Source organism: Cajanus cajan, chromosome 4 (assembly GCF_000230855.2).
Source record: "Cajanus cajan strain Asha chromosome 4, NIPB_CcT2T_4, whole genome shotgun sequence".
Lineage (NCBI taxonomy): Eukaryota > Viridiplantae > Streptophyta > Magnoliopsida > Fabales > Fabaceae > Cajanus > Cajanus cajan.
Window position 1 is genome coordinate 22,403,474 of NC_138520.1, and position 10,584 is coordinate 22,414,057.

Consider the following 10,584-nt stretch of genomic DNA (forward strand, 5'->3'; position numbering starts at 1 on the left):
TGCTTTGTCATCAATCCTCAAACCCAATTGTAATGCCACATCTTCCAAAGTGACCGTACACTCACCAACTAGGAGATGAAAAGTATGTGTCTCAGGTCTCCACCTCTCCACCAAAGACATTATCAGACAATCATTGATTTTAAAATGTCTAATTTTGGCAACTTCGCCAAAGCCAGCAACCTCCAACAAATGCTCAATTCTTAGGTTAGGTGTAGGCATGGAATGATAATAAGATTGAATTACTTGAGAACTTGTTGTCTGCGAATATGGTAGAATTGAAATGTTAGTAATGAATAATATTAGTTGTAAAAATTATGCAATATATATTAACTTACCATAAGATGAGTTTCATTTGATCTATGGAGGTGTTGTTTCCACAACATAGTTTAAGATGAAGAAGACATTCTTGAAAAACAATAGCAACGAAATTGAAGAGTGCAATAGCTGAAGAGAAATGATCTTTTGTTGTGTGTTTAGGGTTGGAACGTATGTAGTGTATATATAGTGCAAAAAAATTGAATTAATTTGTCTCATTGCGTCAGGAATCCAAAGGCTTTGTGCAGAGTGTCATTACCTTGGTCCTAGAGCGTTAGGAATCCAATGACTTTGTGCAAAGTTGAAGTTAGACACGAAACACATAGAAGGGGGTTGAATATGTGTGTGTGTAAGAAGGAATTTTAAACCATTTTCGCAAGAATAATGTTCTACGTCCAATGCCCTTTTAGATACTAGACAGTTATGCAGAATTTACTTAACACAAGGTCATTCCGTCTGAAGGATTTATCGTGTGCTGAAGGAAAATGTTTCATATAACAATTATGATTAAAGTTCTTGCATTTTCCTTTTCAAGATAGTTTCATTTAAAGATAAGCAGTAGATAAAGCTTTTCAGTGCAATATATTTGTTAAGCAAAATTTGCGTCTTCTTCTAAAAAATGATTTTAATGAAGAATAGACAGTAGACGAAGTTTTCAACATGATTTGTCAATTAAGAAGAGTTTGCGTCTGAAATATAAATAAAACAATGCAATCATTTTTATACTGGTTCACTCAATTGAGCTACGCCCAGTCTCCTTCAACTGAAAGGTTCCATTAAATGTGCAATTAAGTATATAAGTATTATCGACCACTTCTGGCCCGTTGACTTCCCTCATCAATGCTAGTATTTTCTTATCAGCTTCTTCAGGCTAGCAATGAGTATTATGGACCACCTAGGTCAAAACCACTCCTGGTCCAAGTATTCTCGACCTCTCCAGACCTTAAGTATTCTAGACCATCCTGGTCACGACCACTCCTGGTCCCGAGTATTCTCAATCACTCCTGGTTGGCTAGCTTCACTCACCAGCTCTAGTATTCTTAAATCACTTCTGGTTCTCCAAGTATTCTCGACCACTCCTGGCCTACTAGCTTCACTCACCAGCGCCAGTATATTCTTATCAGCTACTTCTGGCTAGTAGTGAGTATTATAGACCACCCAAGTCAGAACCACTCCTGGTCCAAGTATTCTCGACCACTCCTGGATCGCCAGCTTCACTCACCAGCACTAGTATTCTTTAATCAGGCTCGTAGTGAGTACTCTTTGACAAGCCCCTCCGGGATTTACAAGTATTCTTTTCCTAGCCTCTTCAGGCTTTACAAGTGATAAACGTATAATCAAGTTTGAGTGTTTGGGTTACTCTCACAGAGAGGATACATATATGATTTACACTCTCTAAGGTTTCACTACCTTAGTCTTACAGAGATTCTGAGTGTGTGGGTTACTCTTTACAAAGAGGATACATAAGATTACAACACTCATTAAAGTCTCCTTCCTAAGAAACACTTGGAACACCTTAGACTACAAAGACGAATACAATGATACATTATAGATTTGACTATGAAGAATCAATCTCTGATCTCTCTGTTTTTCTTTTGGGCTTGATATTACTTTTGGTGCTTAATGCTCAGAGCCCAAGGCAATGCCTATAGTTATTCTTTCGTTGCTTCTTTCCAACCTTTTTCGGTTTGAGGTTATTGCATACTTATAGGCCTGTAAAATTTGCCTATTGCATATGTCCGTTGAAGCTGATATAGTCGTTTATGACTAATTCGATCCTTTCATTTAATGCATTTGATCTTACATTAAATGTTGCTTCCCGTTTATGAACAATGCATATACTGTTCTGAATCTGCAGATTCTAACTTTCACAAAATCCTAGGGATTAGCTGCAGAGACGTTATCTTTATCAAAAAAGTAGGTGTCCTTTTTCTGACACACTCAGGATTTGACGTTTTGTGCTTACTTTCCTTCTTTCTTCTTGTCTTCTCACAATTTCGATGACTTCGTGTATTCTCCTGTGAGTGTGGACGATATTCAAATTGTCCTTTGAAACTTGATTCCTTAGGTGATTGCGTGACAATTTTTGTCTACGTCTGGTAGTCTATATGTAGCTCAAGCCTTAACCTTTGTCTGAGCATTTGTTATTAACACATTGACTTTTCCTTTCGTCTAGTCAACTTGTATTTGGTCAGACTTTCAGATTATCTTTGATCAACCTTCGTTTGAGTCTTTATGTTTTGCTTTAGGTTGTGCTTGACGCGCTTTTGTCATGTTCTTGATTTGGCTTGTTGGATGCTTGTGTTGGCCTTTCGTCTGTCGTCTTGTATCGTCTGATGCATATGCTTGTTCTTCACTTTACCTGTACTTATGTTCTTCTAAAACACTGACATACTTGTTAGAGATAACCACGTGCATTATATTTGTCACACTCAAAACCTTTCTGGGAATTGCTTCGTCTGACTTAACAAGAGTGTCATCAATTGCTTTGTCCCAGAGCATCAGAAATTTAATGTTTTACGTATAGTGTCATTGCCTTGGTCCCAGAGCATCAGGAATCCAATGACTTTATGTAGTGTCATCAATTATTTTGTCCAAAAACTTCAAAAAATTAATGCTTTATGCAAAGTGTCATTGCCTTGGTCCTAGAGCGTCAGGAATCCAATGACTTTGTGCAGTGTTATCAATTGCTTTGTCCCAGAGCGTTAGAAAATTAATGTTTTATGCAGTGTCATTGCCTTGGTCCTAGAGCGTCAAGAATCTAATGACCTTGTGTAGTGTCATCAATTGCTTTGTCCTGGAGCATTAGAAAATTAATGTTTTACGTAGAGTGTCATTGCCTTGGTCCCAGAGCGTCAGGAATCCAATGACTTTGCATTTGTCCACATTAGCTTGCTTTAGTTCTATATAATGTTCTGTAACAAAGGCTAAATGCATCAGATTGAAACATCCAAGCAATGGAGTCGTTAACTATTCTGACCACTGTTTATTATGATGGACAAATTGTCTCCACTGAGTATGGAGATACGTTTGTTAGCAACAAGGTTAGAATCCTACTGGTAAGCAACAGGATGACTTATGAGCAACTTAAGTAGGTTATTAATAATAACCTTAATCTTCCTCATTAAAAAGTTGTCATAAACATCCACTACCGATATCCAATTTCATGTATCGATGGTGTATATAAATATACAACGTGTCATCTTAGGGATAATGAAGATGTGAAGTGTATGTTTTCATTGTTCACAAAACTGCACGACCTAACAAGTCTCGAATTGTATGTTATGACGACGTATATAGGATTATTGAATGGGATGGAAGCGATTGAAAGATACATTGGCCAAGCAATGAAGTTAGACAACTAATGTTATATGGTTTAGGGTTTATGTTATTCATCTACTATATTTGAAGTTTGTTTAAGTTATTTTTTTTAAGTTATTTTCATTTTAATGATGTAACCGTTGTAATTATTGTACTTAATATATAATGTCAATAATATTTAATAAAATGATATTGTTATTTATTTAATAATAAATTTAATTATTTATAATTATTAATACAAAATCAATATATTTATTATTAAATTACATTATTCAATTTTCTATATTTAATAGATTTAATTTAAATAATAAATTCAATTTTAAAAATTTAAATATAAGTATAATATTCAATTATGAAATTTAAAATAAAATTTAAAAATAAAAATAATATTAATTTCATTATTAAATATTATTTTTTATTTAAATATTAAACATGTTTTTCATATTCAGAAAATTAAAATAAATTATTTTTTTATTTTTGAAATTCAGAAAATAAAAAAAAAATAATGAGAAATCGGTTATTTCTAAATGGGATTTTGAAGAAAAAAAAACTCAAATCCTATTGAGAAATCGGTTACTGGCCAATTTCTCACCTGAGCCTGAAAATGAGTCATTTAGGTAAATAAAAATTGGCTTAGACTATTAAAATAAATAAAAATTAAAAAATATGTTAAAAAAAGTCGAAGAAATAAGAGTTATTTTAAATTAGTAAGGCAAAAGAGATCTTGCAGTTTTAAAAAAATTATAAAAATAATATATTAGTGGATAGTTAACAAAAGGTATAAATAATTTGTAAAGTAATTTAAAAAATTGTTAAAATATAAAATTGAAAAAAAAATTATATGTAAAAAAAATTATTGTCTTTATTTTAATTATACATTATTAATTATAGATTATGGATTTATGAATATTAAGATTGTATTATTGACGTTTTATTTTACTATTCAGTGTCGTAAATATAATTGTTCGTAAATGATTTAAAGAAATAAAAAAATAATTTCTTAGATTAAAAATTTGGCCTGAATTAATATTTTTTTCCTAATTATGACCTTGAAAATATTTAAGTATAAAATTATTATATTTTAGGATGAAGATTAATCTCTTAAGTTGTCCAATAATTTGTATATAACAAATGATCCATAAATTATTCACTTACTCAACTCAATAACTTATATTTTATATCAAATTTCAACGATTCAATTGTTAAATTAAAAAATTTTAATGTATAAATTAAATCTATAAATTTTAAAAAATATTTAAAAATCATATGATATTTCATTATATATATTCAAATCAACATATAAAATATTTTAATCAATTTATGATTATTTTTCAATTTAAATTAATGAAACAAAATATTAAATAATTTTTAAATGTTTTAGAAATTTATAAATTTGACCTATATATTAAAAAAAATTTATTTAACGAATAAATCGTTTAATTTGATATAGAACGTGAGTTATTAATATCTACCAAAACTTATTCTTGATGGAAATATACTCCTCATATATACAAAATAACATCAAATGCGTAATAATTAAAGAAATGTTTTTAAAAATAATTAAAATAAAAAGGAAAGGAAGTAAGTAATTAAATAAAGTTTATTTATTTAAGTGTAAATACTTACAAAAGCAAAGCAGAAAGAAAGTTTAGGTGCATAGGCTAGGAGAGATTGAAGGAGAAGAGAGTTTAAGGCTTACGAGAGTTGTGTCTCTTCATCTCAAATTACAAGGTATTTATTACCAAAGAGTCTATAAACAGATCTCCAAGGCAAAATTCAAAAGTAATTAAATTACAATTGGCAACCCTTGCTTTTGGCTATCGACACACAACTAATGGACAAAATTATAAAAATAAAAAAAAAATAAAAATAAAAAAAAACATCTTTTGAGCGATGTAAGAATCACGCTTTCTTACTAGAATGTTTTTCTTTACTTTTGTTGACACAGTTATAGTTGGGGCCAAATAGCTTTCCAACACAAAATTCTTAAAATATTTTGTCATCTTAACTTGAGCAATTTGAAAGTTGACATCAAAGAGATTAATTTCATGAGTCTTAAAGAAACATTCTAGTCACAAGTCTTCAAAGCTAAGATCAAGATCTTGGGCCATTTGTTATTGGTAGCAATCATCTTGTAGACTTCTATTTACTTATGTTCCGGTTAAGGGATGGACTAGGGTTTCTGCCTAGGTCAAGCCTCAAAGCCAGAGCATTCAAAAGTGTAATCTGTCGTCCTAGCTAGAGCTGTCAAAACGGGTAACCCGGTCCGGCACGGCCCGGCCCACCACGGGTTGAGCCTTTGGTGGGCCAACCCAACCCGGCTCGTTTATTGGTGAGCTGGAAAAAATTGAGCCCGGCCCGGCCCACCACGGGTTGGTGGGCTAAACGGGTTGGCTCACCTAATTTGAAAAAATCACCTAATTTAAAAAAATGTAATCAAATTTAATGCCTAATCCTGCAAAAATAGTATGCACATAAGCTTTTCTAGAGAAAAGTAAATAAATTCCTACACTAATTACATAATTTGAAGAAAAAATACATAAAATTGAGAACCTATGATAGTCTATGAAGTTTTATTTGGCCCAACCCAATAGTAGAAGTTTTTTTTTTTTTTTTTATGGGCTGGTGGGTCAGCCCGGCTCACCGCGGGTTGAACCCGGGTGAGCCGGGTTGTTAGTGGGCCGGGTTTAAAATTGGCCCACACTGAAATTTGCAAATTTTTTTTAGCCCAACCCGGCTCGTACCCGTGGTGGGCCGGGTTGGCTCACCGGGCTGAGCCCATTTTGACAGCTCTAGTCCTAGCCCTAGGGTTTTGGGTTTTATACTTTTGTGTTATGGGCTTCGTGGGCCCCGCGATTATCGGGATCCCCCTTAACCGTTCTTATCTCGAAGCCCTGGGAGTGAGTGGTGGTTAGTCAAGTCGGGATTTTACCGACAAGGCCGCTACAAGGAGACCTGTCGGGAAAACGGCGAAGGCCCTCGTGGGTGCATGTAATTGGGTTAGAGCCGAGTTGCTGCACGCTGTGACGGTCCAGACGGGTATTAGGCGAGTGGGGGGTCTAATCGGAATTTTACCGGGAAGGTACACTTGCCTTCCAGCCCTGAGCCGATAAGGCGAGAGGGCTTGTGGCCTGGAAGACCAGTCGGATATTAGACGAGTGGGGGGTCTAGTCGGAATTTTACCGGGAAGGTACACTTGCCTTCCAGCCCTGAGCCGATAAGGCGAGAGGGCTTGTGGACCGGAAGACATTGATCTTTGCACGATATCGGCGGATAGCCGAGGTCATCATCGGGTAAAATTCGTAAGGGTACATGCGTCATCCCTTGGGGTCGTGGTTTCTCGAATCCTGGTAAGACATGTCTCTTCCCCTTCCCTAGGGAGGGACACGCATTTAATGGAAAGTCGGCGTTCCAGGGGTATCAATAATGTTCGAACCACGTGGCCCTCCCCTATTTTCCCAAGTTAATGAGGTAGGGCCCCTTTGGGTAAGGGTCACAACGCTCCATGCGCGCTGTGGCTTTTGGGCTTTTCCCTTCACGAGCGGCTCTTCACCTCTATAAATAGAGGTGCCTCCCACTTCTCTCGAGTTATTTTGCTTTTCCCCCTTTTCGCGTTTATTCTTCTCCGGCGGTCCTCCTTCTTCCCCGTTCTGAGCTACGGCGGTCAAAGGTGGTTTACCCTCGTTTTTAGTGGTGTGAGAGCCCTTTAGGTACGCGTATTTATTCTGCTGTTGTAGTGGTTTTTCTGTAGGCCTTTGGGTGGTAGGCTAGTCTGAGAGTATATATATTTGCCATGGCTACTGTTAGTTATAGGGAGTTGTATAAATGGGTGAAAGATGACGCGTTAAAGTGTGAGTCTTTGATAAATTCCTGGGAAGCCATGGATAACTTTTGTAGGGACCATGTGGTTTGTCGTGATGGGAACGACGTAGTCATATGTGAGCCTTGTGTAGATAGAGAACCAGTATGTATCAGTTCGCCCTCGACGGAGAGGTTTACCTTTTGTTATACGACCCTCATTTCCAAAATTAGGGTGAGATGGCCCCTTACGGACTGTGAAAAGGGGGTGCTTCGTGCCTTGGATGTTGCCCCGACCCAACTGCACCCAAATAGTTGGGCCTTTGTTCGTGGTTTTGAGGTTTTGTGCGCGGGGCTCGATATAACCCCAACTGTAGATAAGTTTTTCTATTTCTTTGAGAGCAGGATTAGCAAGCGCACCAGCTGGGTGTCCGTTAGTGGGGTTTCGGGTCGGGGCGTGTTGTCACTATTCCAATCGTCCTATAAGGACTTTAAAAAATCGTTTTTCCAAGTTCGTAGCATGCCGGGTCATGAAAACGTGCTAGAGGGGTTCCCCTTGTACTGGAATCCGAGAACGGTAGCATTTGGTGGTTTAGATTCTGAAAACCTTTGTGAGAGCGATCGGTGTGACGTTAAGAAAATTGAAGAGTTGAAAACCTTATTCAATACTGGGAAACTCTTAGATCTAGAGAGTAGACCTCAAGAGTTGAGAATTTACATAGGTATATTGTTTTTTTTTCTTAATGCTTGATAATTTTCTTTTCTATCTGGCATTTTGTCCCCAATACGATTTGTTGGTGTATTTTTGCAGAGAGGATGGCTAGCATGAGTAACCGAGAGATGATGAAATTGTGGAAACAACAGAAAGCTGCTCAAGTAGCCGCCGCGGTGAACGAGTTGGCCACCGAGAGGGTCGAGGGGACCGGGAGTCCCGTGGTGGTGTCGAAGGTTGTTGGGGAGGCTTCGCATAAGCGTCGCCGAGAGGCCGACAAACCCGTATCGGTGGTGAATCTGGAAACGGTAGTGGGAGCCGAGATGGAGAAAGGCGACGCAGAAGTGCAATCCACCGAGAGGACTGTGAGCCTGTGTCTCGGCGAGAATTGGGAGCCAGTGAATCATGGAGTTGAGAATGTTGAGGTACCTTCTTTTTGGGACGAGAAGTTTAACCATAGCGCTCACATACGTGGTACCGACCTGCTAGAGGGGGACCGAGATGACTTGGAGAAGATGAGCGCTTTCTCCATCGCCAAGGGCGTTGAATCGCTGACGAACCGCCTTTTTGCCCTTTCACTCATCAACGAAGACAAAATTCGTGGGCTAGTGAGAGAGAACAAATTGCAGGGAAAGAAGATATCCTCTTTGGAGGAAACTTTGAACAAAAGTAAGGCGGATTTTAAATGGGTGGTTAATGAGCGGGATAAGTTGCTGGAAGGGCGTCGCGTCTTCGAGGATGAAAAGCAAGCTTTGGCAGCCGAGAAGGTTGCACTGGAGAGTGAGCTGACCGAGACACGCCTGGCAAGGGACAAGTCGGCCGATGCCACTAATGCCCTTGAGAAAGATTTGTCCTTGATGAAGCTTGAAGTAGAGAAACTTCAGAACGACCTTCAAGCGGCGAAAATGGATTCTCTAAAGAAGTTTGTTCAAGGGTTTGATGCTGCCACTGCTCAAGTGAAGTTTTTGTACGCCGATGTCGACCTTGGAGGCCTTGGCTATTTCAAAGAGATCGTGGATGGGCAGCTCTTAGATCCCCCCGAGGAAGATTGAATCTGTCTTTACAAACCTCTCTTGCCTTTTGCATTTGTTTAGCCTTCTAATTTCAATTCTCTGTGTAATTGACTGACTTTTGCGTATCAAGAATTTGTCTTTTTTACCAAGTTTAGCTTTCATGCTTCGTCGCTTTGTGTGCTGTTATTCTTTCCCTTGGTGAGACGAGTGTGACTTAATGATAAAGGAGTGTTTTTTCTGAACCTTTGCCTAAAGGAATTCAAAGGAATTCAAAATTTTTCCAAGTTAAAAATGAATATCAAATCATCTAGTCGTCCAAATACCGATTAGGAAAATGTCAAAAATTTTCTAAGTTAAAAATGAATATCAAATCATCTAGTCGTCCAAATACTGACTAGGAAAATGTCAAACTTTTTCAAAGTTAAAAATGAATATCAAATCATCTAGTCGTCCAAATACCGACTAGGAAAACGCCAAACTTTTTCAAAGTTAAAAATGAATATCAAATCATCTAGTCGTCCAAATACCGACTAGGAAAACGCCAAACTTTTTCAAAGTTAAAAATGAATATCAACTCATCTAGTCGTCCAAATACCAACTAGGAAAATAATTAATTTTTTCTAAGTAAAAAGTTGAACGTGAAAATAGTCGTCTAAATACCGACCAGGAAAACGCCAAACATTTTCAAAGTTAAAAATGAATATCAACTCATCTAGTCGTCCAAATACCGACTAGGAAAATAATTAATTTTTTCTAAGTAAAAAGTTGAACGTGAAAATAGTCGTCTAAATACCGACTAGGAAAATAATAAATACATGAAAATGATTGCTTCAAAGTTTCAAGCTTCAAAATCAATGGATCAATTGGCCAAATACCGGCTGCAAAAGTGATGAAATTTTTTCTAAGTTTCAAACTTCAAAACCAACGGATCAATCGGCCAAATACCGACCGTAAAAGTATTAAATAAATGACATTTTTTCTAACTTCAAGATCAATGGATCAGTCGGCCAAATTCTGACTGCAAAGATGATAAATGAATGCAAATTTTTTCTAAGTTCAAGTGCAATTTAACCATGCAATCGGCCCATTGTCGACTCAAAATAATGAATGAAAATTTTTCCAAGTTCAAGTGAAATTTAACCATGCAATCGGCCCAATGTCGACTCAAAATAATGAATGAAAATTTTTCCAAGTTCAAGTGAAATTTAACCATACAATTGGCCAAACGCCGACTCAAAATAGTGAATGAAAATTTTTCCAAGTTCTAGTGCAATTTAACCATACAATCGGCCCAACGCCGACTCAAAAACAATAAGTGAACCTTTCTTTAGATTTAAAATGAACTAGTAGAATTCAAATAATGGAATAGAACTGTCAGATCAGCATTGAGCTGCAATTATATGCACGGGTCGTCCAAACTCCGAC